The 16,737-nt window shown below is 38.1% G+C and overlaps 1 long non-coding RNA gene across 1 annotated transcript; it reads right to left on the bottom strand.

Moving 5' to 3' along the window:
• Window positions 1-1,191: 1,191 nt before the first annotated feature.
• On the bottom strand, window positions 1,192-5,244 carry LOC145552185 (uncharacterized). Its single transcript, XR_014088140.1, has 2 exons — window positions 3,320-5,244; window positions 1,192-2,010 (listed from the first exon to the last, which is right to left on the bottom strand). It is a non-coding gene; the product is annotated as an uncharacterized LOC145552185 (long non-coding RNA).
• Window positions 5,245-16,737: the final 11,493 nt, after the last annotated feature.

The raw sequence follows: 16,737 nt of genomic DNA, 5'->3' as shown, positions 1-16,737 counted from the left end.
TGAAACTAAAAATCTCCTGAAACTATTTTTCTTCTTTATCACAACTCTTCCATTGCATCTTTGAGGGTTGGAAGCTGAAATGTTTTGGTTGCTATGCTAACATAATCTTATTTATCTGAAAAGTGCTCAGTTAAAGACCTGATCAGAGCTGTGAATTGTTCTCTTCCATTTGGTAAGAGGTGCAGCTTTAAAGAGGAAAAAAAGGGAAACACTTTATTTGACTGGTTGTGAATAAGACTGTCATAAACATGACATAACACCTGTCATGACCATGAGTAAGTCTTCATGAATATTTCTGACTGTTGTCATAAAGTGTCATTCGGTAAATCATGACACTTTTAATACAAAGTTGACATTATTCAAAATGTCCTTGTTATGACAACTTGACATTAACCAAGAAATCATGATCTGACATAAATTTTTAATGAAAGTATTACTGATTAAACTTTAGCTTTAATAACATAAAGCTACATCACTTTTTAAGTTTAATCTCTTTTTTTAATCATCCCATTTGAAAAGTGCCTCATCCCTGAAACATTTAATAGCAAAGAAGTCTCTGATTTAACTTTGCGTGATATTTGCTCATTTCCTAAACACCAGTCTCTTGAAAGGTCTGCTGTGTTTAAATTTGATCTGTCTAGCAATTCTGCTGGCTTTTCTCTGAAAGAATCTTAGATTATTAAACCTCATATTTGAACTGTACTGTTTGTAATGACGTTATCATGGCGATCAGTTTGACTGAAACATGTAGACAAAACACGACTTAACAAGCACAACATTTCATTTAATCATCAGTGCTCGTTAGTTGTTAGCTAGGATTTGCACAGAACCAGAACTTTAAAATGAAATGCAGCACTTCACAACATCAAAATGTCTGCAGTGCATAAATATAATGACATGGACTGATCAAACGTGACTAACTTGAACTGAGATGATATAAAACACATTTTGAGGACTGAGTCTTTTATTCTACTTGTGAAAACACATCAAAAAAGAGCATTTGGGGTTTTTTTTTGTTCATAATTTAGAGTAAAAAAAACATAGCGACTTAGTGTAAAAAACACATTATATATACTGATCAAGCCAGTATACATCTATGTTAGTGCTATTAACATCATGGAATGGGCCAGGCAGGGTCACAGTTAAAATTTAATATGGGAACTATGGAGAGAGCCAAAAATTAGGGTGATGGCATGGAGGCCTCCATCCTCAAAAACGTGGAGCTCATTGCACAGCAATGGCCAAAATATGAGTGGAAACATGCAAAAACATTGCTAGCACTTTAAAACCCCTTAACCCTCAACCCTGGAAAATACAATGGAAAAATAGCACACAGGCGTTCTGCTGCTTATTAAGGATTTGGATTTTTGTAATGCCAATAGAAGAACAAAAAAAAAAGACAATTGAGAAGTGATCTAAATAATTTTCAGCATATCATTTTTAGTCAAAATTTAAAACAAACAAACAAACAAACAAATAAACCCAATGGCTTTTAGAGATCCTCTTCCTGCTTCTCAGAATCAAACGTTTTGAGCCTTTAATTAGATACCGATGTGCATAATTTCATGCCTTGATCAGACTTTGATGTGTCAGACATAAAGCTATGTTCCAGCATGTTTGTGTGAAGATCAGTATCTTTAGGGCAGAACAGCGGAGGCAGTCGCACCACCTTAGATTTCAGAATCTTTGTTCTTCATCTTGAATAGCAGCAGAGCCGCTGCTGTTTAGCCTCATATCTCGCTTGTGTCGAATACAAATCGATTCTGGCCTTTTCCAGCCATCCATCTTCCACATGTGGGCACAGGTGACCGCGGCCTCCGAGCTCGCTGCTTGTACTTAAGCAGGTGACAGCTTTCACCTGAGCCACAGCTTGATCAATTGTGGAGAGTGTTATGGAATTGAATTTATGGATCTGAGCGCAGCCAATATTTAGCTGTAATTAAGCGGGGACACAGAGGTAGAAGGTGCGCTTGTCATCCTCTGGAGGTGGATGGAGGCGGATGTGTCTGACTGGGAAAACAAACACAGTGAGGTTAGGACTATTTCTCACTGATTACGTGTCAACTGATTTTGTTACATATGTTAGACATAGCAAGAAAACTCACTGCGCTTCAGAAGTACCATACACTAAGCAATTTAGGAAATCCCAAACAAATATGTGAAGACTTTGTAAGCTTTTGGTTCAAAGCATTAATTCACAGAATTTAACTTAAATAGACCTGAGAATGTATTAAACACATGGCTAAATAAAAAAAAAAAAACAAAAAAAACAACAACTACTAAGTGATGATATCAGAGAGGGAATTGTTGACCTCCTCTAGTCTGGTTGATCAATGGACACAACTTCTGGATACCTGAAGGGGCCACATATATCTGGTCAAACAATTATATGCAAGTATAAACATCATGGCATGGTTCAAGAAGAAAACAGGTTCTGTGTCACGGCGATGAATGAGTTTTGGTGTTCAATAGTTGCAGGTTAAAATAGTCCTAGGCCTAGGACAACAGACAAAGAGGTTTTGAAGAGGCTAGCTGGTAGGACGGTGAAGTGAGTCCTTTATCAACCTGGACTGAAATACAACTCAGAGAGGAAGAAGCCATTACTCCAAAGCAACAAAAAGGTCAGATTACTCTTTGTAAATGCACTCAGGGAGTGTATTGAAGGTTAGGGACATGCCTAGTGGTCTGGTGAAAGTAGTACATGGCCATGATTACCATCATGATATTTAGAGGAAAATAGAGAAGCTTGCAAGCCAGAGAACACTAACCATGAGGCTGCATAAGGCTTTGTGCTCTGCTGCATGAGGGACTGGTGCACTTCACATAGTAAATGTCATCAAGAGAAAAGAACATCATACTCGCCATATTAAGGAAACGTTTTACAATATTGCAAGTCTAGAAATTTGACTGAGGTTTGGGGAAAATACCCACAATGTTTTGCACAATTCATGTTGTAACGTGTATTTATTGATTTATTTTGACTTCTAGCTTGCATAGATAGCTCACTGGGCTGATCTTAACCAAGAGTCTAGTTCTGTATAGTCTGTAAATAAAGATCATCTGCAAAAATGCCAGTCATATGGAAGCCTCAATCTGCAGCATGCCCATCCCCAGCGACATACAATCCTTTTTTAGGTTTTTGCGTCTTGTTTTAGCTACATAGTGTGTTTTACCACATGCATTATGTTACCTTTCTTATTTTTGTGGCATTGCTCTGGGAAAAACCACGGAGTAATCTACAAATGCACACTGTAGCAACCTGTCAGAGCTGAATCTTTATCCTCCTGTCCATCTGAAGAAAAACCCCCAATTATCTTACTTCGTTCTCAATGCGCCATCACTTGTATGCTGGTCGGTATGATGACCCCGAGATGTTCTTTGCATTCATCCCCTGTCAGTCCACCTGATGCGAGACAGAAGTCGGAACAAGCAAATGCTTTCCAACCTGCATGTAACGGCTTTTCCACTCAGGACGCTCATCTCTTCAAAGACGTACGAGCTGAACAGTCACAACCACAGGATACATGGAGATACAGACATTCTTATCACATGTGTAGACAAGTGAATGCAACAACACATCTTTATGTTGACAAATACTCCAACAGGCATATGAAACTCTGAACCATTAAGATTTATTTGATGCAAAAACTACTCTAAGATTCAAATATCTCTGTCACTGTGAGCTCCTTTGTTATTGTAAGAGATAATTCTTGTCTGACCCACTGATTGGACGTTTATAAATACATTCAAAAATAAAACTATACAATTTGAGAGAAGAAAATGTCATAGATGTAAGAAAAAAAAATTCTATAAGCAAACTTGGTCTGTTTCTTCTCTGTCATCTTTATAGAGACAATACAGGTCAAGATGATGGTTTAACTACTCTGTGAATGTCACTTCAGACCAAATAGTCTTACTGGACATGAATTAAATGCCTCCATGCATGCAGTTCACCTTGAGTTATCACCCAGAGGACCTCTAGTCTGATAAGAGCAAAAGTTTCAAGACCTGGCTAAATGATGCCTTTTGTCCTCTGCTTGATTAGGCCCTCAAAGTCAAAAGGGTTTGTGTGAAAAGGTAACTTTGCAAACCAGAAGAATAACTGTGTTTCACAGAGGGGTAAAAACTCGACATTTATTTATGAAGCAATTCCAGCCCCGGAAGATGAATTAGCAGATTATTGCCTTATTAGTGAAATTAGTGTAATCTCTTCTTTTACACCCACTGACAGCTGTGTAGCAATACCCAGCCAGAAAGGTCAATTCTATGTTTACATAGAAGCTGAAGGAAATGGCCCCCCATGTATCTACATCAGTTATTAGCCTAGCTGCCCATCTAATTAAGTGGCGAACGCAGTAATCAATCACTGGCCAAATTGGATTTGGATTGGATTTCTGTGGTCTCTGCATTGAACCATGGATTATCCAGAGATGGAGGGTTGACTTTGACGATGACATTCCAAGTATGCTTTGGAAGAGATTTGTCACACGCTGTAGGAGAATGGGGTAGATAGAAAGAAGAGCTGTTGGAGCACACCAGAGGTTTCCCAGTAAAGGAAAATCAAGCTGCGACTGACACGTTATCTTATTAGAGAAAAGCTACACCAACAAAGAAAGAAAACAAACAAAAAATAAAAACTTTACAAAAGGCCTCATTTCTTCTCAACACTCCACTAGAGATGCAAAGAACAGAATAATTACTCCAAAAACAATAAATAACTCTAGCTCCATGAAAGAAGTCTCTTTCATGCTTTCTGTACGACTCCTCAGCCAACCAGAGGAAAAGCAATAATATGTTCCCAGTGCATTGATTTGTTTTTGGTCTGTTTCCTAAAAGGGTTGGTTGTTTCTCTAACCAACAGAGGGAAGGGAGTTGGCAAAAATACAGGTAGAAGCATAAAAAGCCATAATTTTAAGACATACCACGAACCAGCCATAAACCCTCTTCTCAAATTCTGATGAATATAATCCACAGCACACTATATAAGCAAGTAGGGGGAAATAAGATCTTGTGGTGTGGGATCTCACAATATGAGAATCCAACAATCTGTCTCATCAAAGTGAAATCTCTGTCAGTCAATGTAGTTAGTTGTTAGTTTAAATTCAAACTCAAATTTTGTTTTTATTTGTTTTTTTAGATTAGGACCACCTTAGGAATTGATTAGCATAAATAAAATAAACTAGTTGAGCCTTGAATATTATCAAAATATTCAACACCAGGAATTTCTGACTCCAGTCCTGCTGGGCTGATCTCCTGCAATTTTTAGATGCTTCCCTGCTCTGACACACCTGAATCATATGGTGTAATTATCTGAGCCATTAAGTTTACAGATGTCTGGTAATTAGGAACTCATTTGATTCAGGTGTGTCAGACCAGAGACATATCTACTAGTTCAGGGACATTGACTTTTGAGGAAGATTATGGAAACACTGTTTTCCGTAATCTTCCTCAATAGTCAGTAGATCAGTTTGTGATTGGTGCAACTTTCATCATGTTTGTGAAAACAGAAAAATCCAAAGTCTTGTTCAAATCATTGGCAAAGTCTTGTCTCTTCACCATGAACCAAATGTCATGAAAAGTTTAATCTTTGTCAATTTAGTGGCTTGAGATTCAATCTTACTCATTTGGCTCGCAAAGAAATTGATCTGTTGCCTCAGAGAAGACGGTGAGGGAGACTAGTTCTTCAGAGCCACACTACAATTAAGAGAACTGCGTTTCCATATCTATCAGTACTTCCCATCACGCATCCTTTCAGATAATAATGGTTCTTTTTTACATTTGTGGTGGTTGAACAAGTGATTTATGCTGCCATTTTCCTGAAGCAGTGTCTTGTGACACCACTTGCACTTCTCTTGTCTCTGACAAGTAAACGCTGCTTAAACCCAGCTCATAAATTCATGATGTAAATCATAAAGTGAGCTTTATTGAAAAGCCGTTTTATAGAGGGTGACGGTTCTGTGCTACAAATTGTAGATTGTGCAATTACAGGAGCGATCTCTGCTGTTTTAGTGTAAAATTAGAAAATTAAGGCGTATTAAACAACCAACCGAGATGGCTGATGACTTTTTCCATCCCCTCTGCGTTTTGAAAACGACGCAGGTTACGATCAGAAGAATTTAGGACGAGGAACGCAGACTGAACCAACAAAGTCTATGCCGGCATCTTTTATTTATGCCCGCACTGAAACGACGCCCTGCCAGCACAGACGCTCAAACACAAAGAGCTATTTTCCATACTTTTAAATAAACACAAAGAAAAACAGTGTGAAAAGCTAAAATGCAGCTGTGATCTGTCAGCTTGCAGCAGCACCTGGCTTCTGCTGAGGTGTCAGTTGTCACTCAGCTGGAACCTCCATCTCTTTGGATTTGATCCATATCTGTGAAGGTGTCAGTCAGTGTTCCTCCCAGAGCATCCCCTTCCTTTTCATTTTTTTTTCTCTTTCAAACATTCTCACTTCCCGTCAGTAGTGGAGGAAACAGAAGCTTTGTTGTGATGAATGGGGCCAATATAGGAATAACAGAAAAGAAATCCAAAAAATATCTACTCTCCTGTGTGCAGTACAAGTCTCCTATTTTGTTAGCAGCAAAGATGGATGATATTAATGTTGCACAATATTTGTTGCCACATTCACACAGAAATGTGAGCTGCACGTTATTTAGAGAATAAAAAAAAAAGTTCAGATATTCAGGTACTTCTCAAACACTAGTGAGGTGTAGTACAGTAGACGTTTGATCAATTACTGCTGTGCTATGTTATATGGATTAGTTGTGTTTGTAAGGTAGGTCATTGTGTTTTATTTATTCATAAAATTGATGGTGGATCCCAGGCATGTATGATGAGACAGAATCCTAGGCTCAGGGTATATTTCTGAGCTGTTGCAATAACTTTCCCTGTTGCTGTATCCGCATGTCGGTGCACTTCAACTAAAACTTTCAAGTGAAGTTAGACACTTCATAAGGCCATCTTTGATACGGGCCACATCACAGCAACGTATGTGTCTACCTCAGTGAATCTCAAACTTTTTTTTTTTTTTTTTAACAAATACTCCATAAAGTTTTCTAAATACCACCGTCTTGAAAGGCAGGTTAAAACAGTCCTACACAAAGATCATTATTGTGCATTATTGTCCTAATAATAAAGTGTAATCGTGCTCTTAGGGATTCATATTTCTTTTTGAATTTGAAATTGAGATATTGTTCATTTAGATTTGATGTCATTTCAGGAACCGACCTCCAAAGAAGCACCCACTGGCTTATTGTTATTTATGTCATCACATATGTCTGTACTGACACTAATCTATGCTGAAACTCACTGAGCAGCACTAAAGGTAGTCCGAGTACCACAAACAGTACTTGTACCATAGTTTGAGAACCATGAGCCTTACTACTACATTCTAGATCTGGATCTTCAACCATCAATTTAAAATGATAAGAGGAGAAAAACAGTGGCGTGAATTTTAGAAATCTTCTATCACTTCCTGCTAATTAGGAGATAACAGGAATTATATTATAGAGCATGTTTGTGTTGGTGAGCTTTAGAGGCGCTGTAGGGAAATTATGTTCATTTTGGATCGGTCAAATTTTGTAATTATTTGTGTGGACAAACAGTTTAAAAACAGTAAAATCATTTATTGATAGGAGTACTAAAGTCAGTTGAAAATCTCTGGCAAGACTTTAAATGAAATGCTGTTCAAAGATGCACTCCTTCCAATGAGTGAAAGCATTTAGCAAAGGACTCAAAATCTAAATAGAGCAGGAAGTTGGTGTTGGTTTATCCCAATAAATTCCAATAAAATACACTGAACTTTGCGGTTATAATACGACAAAATGTCTAATGGGTGTGAACATTTTTGCACAGCACTGTGAATTACCTTCTTTGGGACTGCATACAAATGGATGGTCGAGGCACCAAACCAGCAAGGATGCTGATCTAAAGCCGACACATTTTCCAGTCAAAGCTGGGATAGCACTCTCAGCCTTTTCCCACTATTTCAGCTAAAGAAGCTTAACAAGCTGCCAGTCATAAATCATCTTGACTAACTCCTGGATGCATAAACTAAGCAAATTTACAAATAACCTGAAATGCTATTTTTCCACTGATAACAACAAACCGCTGCGACTAACAGCTTCTGCTTACAGAATTGCTGTGGAAAGGTTTGAAGCTTCTTGGAAGTTTGCGTTTCTGTCATCCACACAGCACCATCAGGAATCTGATTAGTTGCTCATTTATTCTGCAGCATGACTTCAAGCAAATGCCTACACAATTAAGGAACTCATCAGTCACAAAAAGTAAAGTTCTGAAACAGATGGTAACCTTGCCAAGTTTGTTTTGATATAGTTCGTTTTAATATAATATTGAAATGCAGATAATACATCATTTTATCTGTATAAAATGTGCTTTTTGTGGAAATAACTGAGCACAATGTGAACTATTATACTAATTCATGTTGTAAGTAAATACGGGCTTTCTTTAAATTTCTTTGTGATACTTTTTCAGTTTTAAAGAAAACAGTTTGGTTTGACTTTATAGAAATTTAGGAGGTGAAAAAGCGTGGTGCTAGTTTGAAGATTGAGTTCAGCTTCTCTGATCCTGAGAGCACATTAGTGTGGAAGTCATTACATTTGCAGACATTCATTGCTTTTGTAATCGAAATGATTTAGCTAAGACTGGACCATTGTTTCCTCTAACAACCGACAAACTACTTCAAACTACTCCGCCAAATTGGCCTTTTGATGACATTAATATTGGACTGTAGATAAAAATGTGGTCATTGCTGCCTCGGTGTTCTTATAAATCTTTATCATTTCAACTAAAAATGGAACATTACAACTGATGCATGCAGGAAAATTCATCTACATTCACTGGATCTTAATCATTTCAGCTAAAGGAGATTAAAAAAAAGCTGAGAATTAGATTCTTGGATAATAGGTTTGAGGTTTTCTCAGCAAAATTCAGTGGTTAATGGAACATGGAACAATTTAGCAACTCATGTATTCATACATAAATTTGAAAACTGCTTGGTTTGGTGTGTCATCACCCTTTAAACATGATTCTGTAAATTGCACACTACATATGGTATATGTTGGATTTGACACAAAGGAATATAGTCGGTATAGCAACAACTGCAATAATTTAACTTAGCTTAAAATCAATTGTGCATTTACAAAAGCTTGTTTATATGATTGTTTCTTTTTCTGTCTTGTTTTGAGAGAAAAGTTTATGAAAATTCTGTATAGCGGATGAACAATCTAAAGCAAAGAAATGATTTCTTTAAGCAGCTGGTTTCCTAATAATACACCAAGTGATTTATGAGTCATTATTATAATAACATTATTAATCACTCTTTGCCTTTAGAAAATATTAATAATTAAGACCGATGCTTGCAAGGACACAGCTTCTTATGATGTGTATCAAACCTTTTAGTATTTTAACTAAAAAGATGTTGTTTTTTTAATGCAAGCATCAAACTTCAGGAGAGACTCGCTGCACTCCATTACATTCAGCCTGGCACCTTGTGACTGACAAATCTGATTTAAAAACAGTTATTGATAAAATGTTTCTTTGCACTGCTGCATTTGGACTCAAAGGACAAAATGTTCTATTTTATCTTATACAATTTCCTGGTGGACTGAGGTGCTATTTGACCACACCGCGTTGTTATCCAACCCGCTAAAACACAAAATTAATAGAATCTGGCAGAATGATTACTGTATAACTCCTCTCACTCACTTCAATTCCCGAACAGAAGATAACAAGATAATGGATAGCAGTGTGCTTTGTGCACAGTCTATGGGATGATTTGGCTTTTTTTTTTTTTTTTTTTTCCAGTCACACAGCATAGACGCAGCCACATTCAGAGACGCTTTACTCTTACTGTCGGATGTGAATGACGATGCAAAGAAACGAAAAAGGCCAATTCACAGCAGGAGAAGCCAAGATGGAAATATTCTCACCCGTACAGATAAAGTAAAGAGATCATTCACTGAAGCATGTTTTCCTTCTCACATTTTATCTTTCTAAAAAAAAACAACAAAAAAACAATATAATGTCAATGTTTTTCTTTTCTCTTCTATCTTTATTTCTTCCCTGGAGGAGATGTAGCCACTTTGCCTCTGGTGAGTGACAGCGAGGCTTTTGGCAGAGCAAAGGTTCTGTGAAAAAGACACACAGCTTGAGTCGTGTCAGGCTGCTTCTTTCCTCAATATGCATAGGCAACCGGGTTAATTAGGAAACTGACGTTTCGCGATGTGTTTCAACAGATGAAATAAAAAATTAACCGACAGTCTTTTTTACACCAATGGGAAACCATGGTGGGTAAACAAGGAGAACACTGTGTCCTGGTTTGAAGGTTTGATAGAAAGCAGCTGGTTGTTTCCAAGGAATAATAATAAGGAACAGAGTTACTGTAGCACTGATCAAAGTACAACGTGTACCTTTGATGTACATTCCTTAAAAATGGCAGCTGAAGCCTTTTTAGAATTTGGTGTCCATGACACAGAAATATACAGGTCCTTCTAAAACAATTAGCATATTATGATAAAGTTTATTATTTTCCATAATGTAATGATAAAAATTAAACTGTCACATATTTTAGATTCATTGCACACCAACTGAAATATTTCAGGTCTTTTATTCTTTTAATACTGATGATTTTGGCATACAGCTCATGAAAACCCAAAATTCCTGTCTCAAAAAATTTGCATATCATGAAAAGGTTCTCTGAACCTCATCATCTGAATCAACAAAGTAACTCTAAACACCTGCAAAAGATTCCTGAGGCTTTTAAAAACTCCCAGCCTGGTTCATTACTCAAAACCGCAACCATGGGTCAGACTGCCGACCTGACTGCTGTCCAGAAGGTCATCATTGACACCCTCAAGCAAGAGGTTAAGACACAGAAAGAAATTTCTAAATGAATAGGCTGCTCCCAGAGTGCTGTATCAAGGCACCTCAGTGGGAAGGAAAAAGTGTGGCAGAAAACGCTGCACAACAAGAAAAGGTGATCGGACCCTGAGGAAGATTGAGGAGAAGGGCCGATTCCAGACCTTGGGGGAAGCAGTGGACTGAGTCTGGAGTAGAAACATCCAGAGCCACCGTGTACAGGCGTGTGCAGGAAATGGGCTTCATGTGCCACATTCCCCAGGTCAAGCCACTGTTGAACCAGAAACAGCGGCAGAAGTGTCTGACCTGGGCTACAGAGAAGCAGCACTGGACTGTTGCTCAGTGGTCCAAAGTACTTTTTTCAGATGAAAGCAAATTTTGCATGTCATTCGGAAATTAAGGTGCCAAAGTCTGGAGGAAGACTGGGGAGAAGGAAATGCCAAAATGCCAGAAGTCCAGTGTTAAGTACCCACAGTGAGTGATGGTCTGGTGAGCCATGTCAGCTGCTGGTGTTGGTCCACTGTGTTTTATGAAGGGCAGGGTCAATGCAGCAGCTATCAGGAGGTTTTGGAGCACTTCATGCTTCCATCTGCTGAAAAACTTTATGGAGATGAAGATTAAGTTTTTCAGCACAATCCTGGCACCTGCTCACAGAGCCAAAACCACTGATAAACGGTTTACTGACCATGGTATTACTGTTGGCCTGCCAACTCTCCTGACCTGAACCCCATAGAGAATCTGTGGGATATTGTGAAGAGAAAGTTGAGAGACACAAGACCCAAAACTCTGGATGAGCTTAAGGCCATCAAAGCATCCTGGGCCTCCATAACACCTCAGCAGTACCACAAGCTGATTCATGCCACGCCGCATTGAAGGCTGCAAAAGGATTCCTGACCAAGTATTGAGTGCTTAACTGAACATAATTATTTGAAGGTTGACTTTTTTGGTATTAAAACTCATTTCTTTTATTGGGCGGATGAAATGTGCTAATTCTTTGAGACAGGGATTTTGGGTTTTCATGAGCTGTATGCCAAAATCATCAGTATTCAAACAATAAAAGACCTGAAATATTTCAGTTGGTGTGCAATGAATCTAAAATATGTGACAGTTTAATTTTTATCATTACATTATGGAAAATAATTAACTTTATTGCAATATGCTAATTTTTTTAGAAGGACCTGTATATTTCTGTGTCATGGACACCAAATTGCTGTTCAAAGTATATGGGATCAGGTGGATGGAACCTAGTTAATTTATAGGTTATTTATGTTTGTGAAATTGTTAGCGTTTAATCCTACACGTTTAGTCATTCTTTGTGGTGTCTCCCAGGGGCCAGCATTGGGCCACAAAACATTGCATTATACAGTCAATATTCAAGATTACTTTATTGATTCCTGCAGGGAATTAATTTTGTCCATATGTCACACATACATACTACATAAAAAGTATGTAGTGCATATGTATGGGAACACATGTTCTCAATGCATTAACGTGGAGGTATTGTTTAGAAAAATAGTTCAGTACTCATGAAAAGGTCGTTTCTTAGCAAAATACCTCATTTCGATGTTGAAGTCCTATGTATCTTCAGTCAATGATGCATCTTTTCATAGTTGTAACCTCTAACAATCTTCAATCTTCCTGTGAAAGAGTTCACGTTCTTGATCTCTTTCCTTCGTTTCCTGTGGTCCCTGTTCAGTGCAGTACACACCTCGTCACCAATCAGCGCTGTGACTCTTTTAAATAGGCAGACTGACTGATTATAAGCACGGAGACACCTGTGACGTTAATTAGAGGACAAACCTCAGATTAACATGTCCCTATGGCCACATAACATACATTTTTTTATAGGTACCATCATTTTTCTTTTACCTTTTTAATTAGCTGCTTGTTTTGTATTAGATGATTCCACTGAATCACAAAAGGTGTGACTCAGTGGAATCATTGGTAATCTTCAGAAAATTTTTTATTTATTAATACATTCAGTTTCATGTTGTTTCTGTGGCCATTTTGGACTCTTAACAAAGAGGTACAATTTTGTTTGGATGTCAAATATGAACTACATTTGCTATTAGGAGTATTTTCAACTAGAAAATGCTCACTGAGTAGAATCTAACCTGCAGTAGAGGTCAGTTCAATAACTCTTACAGCATCGCTATGCATTCTTTGTGTAACACCTTATATAATCACGGGCACTTTTAAGCTTGACGATGCATACGGAGTAATAATCCACACACATTTCTAGGTTTGAGTTGGCTTAGATGTCGAAAAGCTCATAAATGAACTCTGTTTCACTTTCAGTTGGACAACTCAATGAAATTTCCACCCTCATTCTCCAGACTGATACAACTCCCACAGCTGTCTGCTCCAGATGAGATACTTACCAGTGAGATGTTGTTACAGATGTCAAAAATCGGTAAAGAGGAGCCGAAGAAGCATTGAAAGAGACAAGCACATCCCTTGACTGACGGAGAGGATTGCTTGATTTTATTGAGGCATATTACTGCAGTGTTAATCCAATATACTCGGCATGATAGAAGTTAATTGAACAGTAATGGCATTATTGATTATGTTGACATCATCTAGATGGTCCTATAATGGAATGTGTGCTTGTGAATTCTAATCGCAGAGCTAGATTGGCATTTGGGAATCTTCTGCTAAATGTGAGTTTGAAAAAAGAAAAAAAAAAAGACAATCAGACAAATGGAATAAAAGTCGCACTTAAATACCAAAGCACTTCAAGAAATGAAAACAGATCCAAACATAACTGTCAGGGTAAAAAACAAAAAACAAAACAGGAAATATATTGTTTGCACTAGTAAACAATCTAATATTTAAAATGGATCCTGTTTGACTGGGGGTAGTTAGGTAGTGACTAACTAAACAGCTGGACCAAACAAAGATAGAGAAACAGCATTGGTTACAAAAAAACAAGGGCTCTATATCTGAACCACATTTTTCCCTGTCTAGGTTTAAGAAAGGAGATTATTGTTAAAAGGTTGCAGAAGAAGAAATTCGCGATAGAAACAGATATCCAAAAAGACTAAGAAAAAGTAAAAACTCCCCTGAAGGAAAGAGATGCATGTTTTGATTCAAACATTAATCCATTTTCTTTATTCTTACTTTTTCCTGCTCATCATTGGTGTTGGTGAATGAAGGAACCCAAGAATTCCTTGAACTCAGAATTAGGTGTTCTGAGTTTTATTGTAGTCAAAGACAGGAAGGTGTCTTTATTGACACAAGGTCTAAAAGTTCCCCAATTCAAATTCATCAAAACATTCAAACTACGCATTCAAAACTCTTGCAAACTCAGTGAAGCAGAATCACAAGCTGAGAGGATGGTAGCCTCCTAATTTACAAACAGATGATGGTTGGAGGCAGATGGACAAACAAGAAGAAGAAGTAAAGGCAACGCTGGCTGGAGGTTGGGAGGAGAGCTTCTTAGAGCGTATCTTTAGCTAGATAAAACCTGTTTTCATTTAGGAGAACGCTGACAATGCTTAAGCATGGCAGGAAAATGTTTCACTACAAAACTCATTAACAATAAAACCTAAATATATAAATAAATGCTGAACTCGGTGCACCTTCCTGTTCCACATTAGGCAGCTGGACAAAATGTAGGGGGGGAAAGAAGCAGACAAAACAGCAACTCCGAATCAGAATAAGCATGGCATAAAAGTAACTTTCTGCAGCATTATGTTTCCCATCTTGGTCTGGGATGTGTCATAGAAGTTCATTGCATTGCTCCCCGTTGTGTGGGTAAATACTTCTGGGAGTAAGTACCTTGCTGATTACAGTGGAGTAATAAAAATAAACACTGGTTGTGGGAAACATAGGAAGAAAGATAGACGGGTACCTGGATACTAGATAGATTCAATGACTCTGAGATTTCAGAAATAGATACAATTATAGAAAAATATAACTGGATTTCTTGCTCAGTCTTGAGAAAGTTAATACAATGGTCAGCTTTCTAATTTCTAAGAAACCAACCAAACATTTAGAACGTTCTCCTTGAGCGCTCATCTCCATTCGCTGCATTTTTTTGTTTCGCATGTACTTCCAAGTTCAGCATTCAGTGAGTGGTTTTGAGCCTCTTTAACATGATATTTTTGTAGGAAAGCTTGAAAGCATCAAAACATGGATACAACCCAACCCGAATGTATAATTTTTTTCGTTGTGCAAACTGAATAGAACAGTGATAAATGTCCCATCATAAAACATCTGTTCACAAGGTGGCACCAAAGACTTAATAGAGACGGCTGCAAGCAATGCGTGGACGCCAGGAGGAGGTAACATCTGCTGTTATCCCAAGTTTGCTCACTGGATGCGTGTAATAGCCAATCAACTCCCAAAAAATTCATTCTGCATGGTGAGCCGCTTAATTATTGACAAAAACTCCAGAGTGTTGTGGTTGAGTAATGGTGTTTATGACATTACAGCAAACGGTAGCTACAGTCAAGTATTCAATTCCCGATGTAGCTTTTTGACCCTGGTCTTGTGTTGTAAGGTTTCAGAGTTTCTAACCTAATTCTTTTCGGGGGAGTCATTCCATAAAAGAGTCAGGAGGTCATTTAAACGGTTAGCTTCCTTTTTCTTTGAGAGGTAAATGTAGTCAGCTGAATAATTAATCACTGACGCCCGTTTAGCTCTAGGTTCAGTTCACTTGAGACTTGTCCCCTCAATAATTCAGCTTGTTAAGCCTTTTATTTAAATCTCCATCAAACATTTATCCAACGCTGGGGCCTCTTGTAACCTCCTTGCTATTATGATCACCATTTAGGTCACTTTAGCTAGCTTGACGGCTATTATCCTCGCGGAGCTCCATGTCAGCTACTTGTATTTAACACTTTAACACAAGAATAGCTGCCTGGTGCCAGATCAAAGATGTAGCGAGGCTACTACCCATTAAAACGCTTTCTAGCTTAAAAATAGTTGGCGTTGTAACGCAAAGTGAAATTGATAACAGTCTTTTGATCCTTTGAAAATAAGTCTTTTCAGAAAATTTAAAACATAAAAAGTATAGATCAGTTGGTTGAAGATGTTCCTGGTATTGAAACACACAGCTCAAAATACATAGGTAAAAAGGCAAATAAACATAGTTGGATATCATGGATTTAATATTTCTTTTTAGAGTTATACTTCGTTACTCATCAAGTTACTCATAAAGTTCCTCTTCTCTTAAGCTCAGCTTTTGTACATGAAGATGAGCGCCGAGCAGAGATTGACACGAGGGCTCACGTGGAGAAACATATGCCACTACAATTATCTCTGTAGGGTTTCCAAAGTAAACTTACTAATTGCTCACACTTCCAGCTGCACACAAACGAAATCCTCCAAGAACAGATCTCTCCTACACCTTACATAAAATGCACTTTCTTGGAGCTTTAGGTTTAGTAACACTTCTGCTCAGTGGGTATGAAGCTGAAAAAAAAACCCTTTCCATCCAGCATCCCTGTCACTGTCAAACTTTATCAAACACTCAGTTTTGTCATGTCACTGCAGACAGCGGTGAGTGGCTGTTACTCTGCTAATCGCTATTCAACACTTGTCTGTCACATTTTCAGTGACTGATAATTCAGTTTAACTTAATCTACAGTTTATGACCCCTTCTGGGTTAAAAGGGCAGTCTGTGGGAGATCTGACCATCAGGTGTTATACTCACACATCAACCGGACCCCCTCTGTACTGCGCAGCCTTACGAAGCACAGCAGCATCCCACCTGGGAGCAGCTATGAGGTGGGTGGCGGCGGTGTGAAAGAAACCTTTGCCAGACGAGCCTGGAAAATGACCTGTGGTATATTTTTAGACTGCTGGAGGAAAAAAGGACTATTTCCATGAATGAGCAATGACCTGATTGTT

The sequence above is a fragment of the Poecilia reticulata genome, chromosome 7 (genome assembly GCF_904066995.2).
Source record: "Poecilia reticulata chromosome 7, P_reticulata-male-v2, whole genome shotgun sequence".
In the NCBI taxonomy this organism is placed as follows: domain Eukaryota; kingdom Metazoa; phylum Chordata; class Actinopteri; order Cyprinodontiformes; family Poeciliidae; genus Poecilia; species Poecilia reticulata.
Note: the sequence above shows the minus strand (reverse complement) of the source record. Positions and strands in the feature narration are given on the sequence as shown.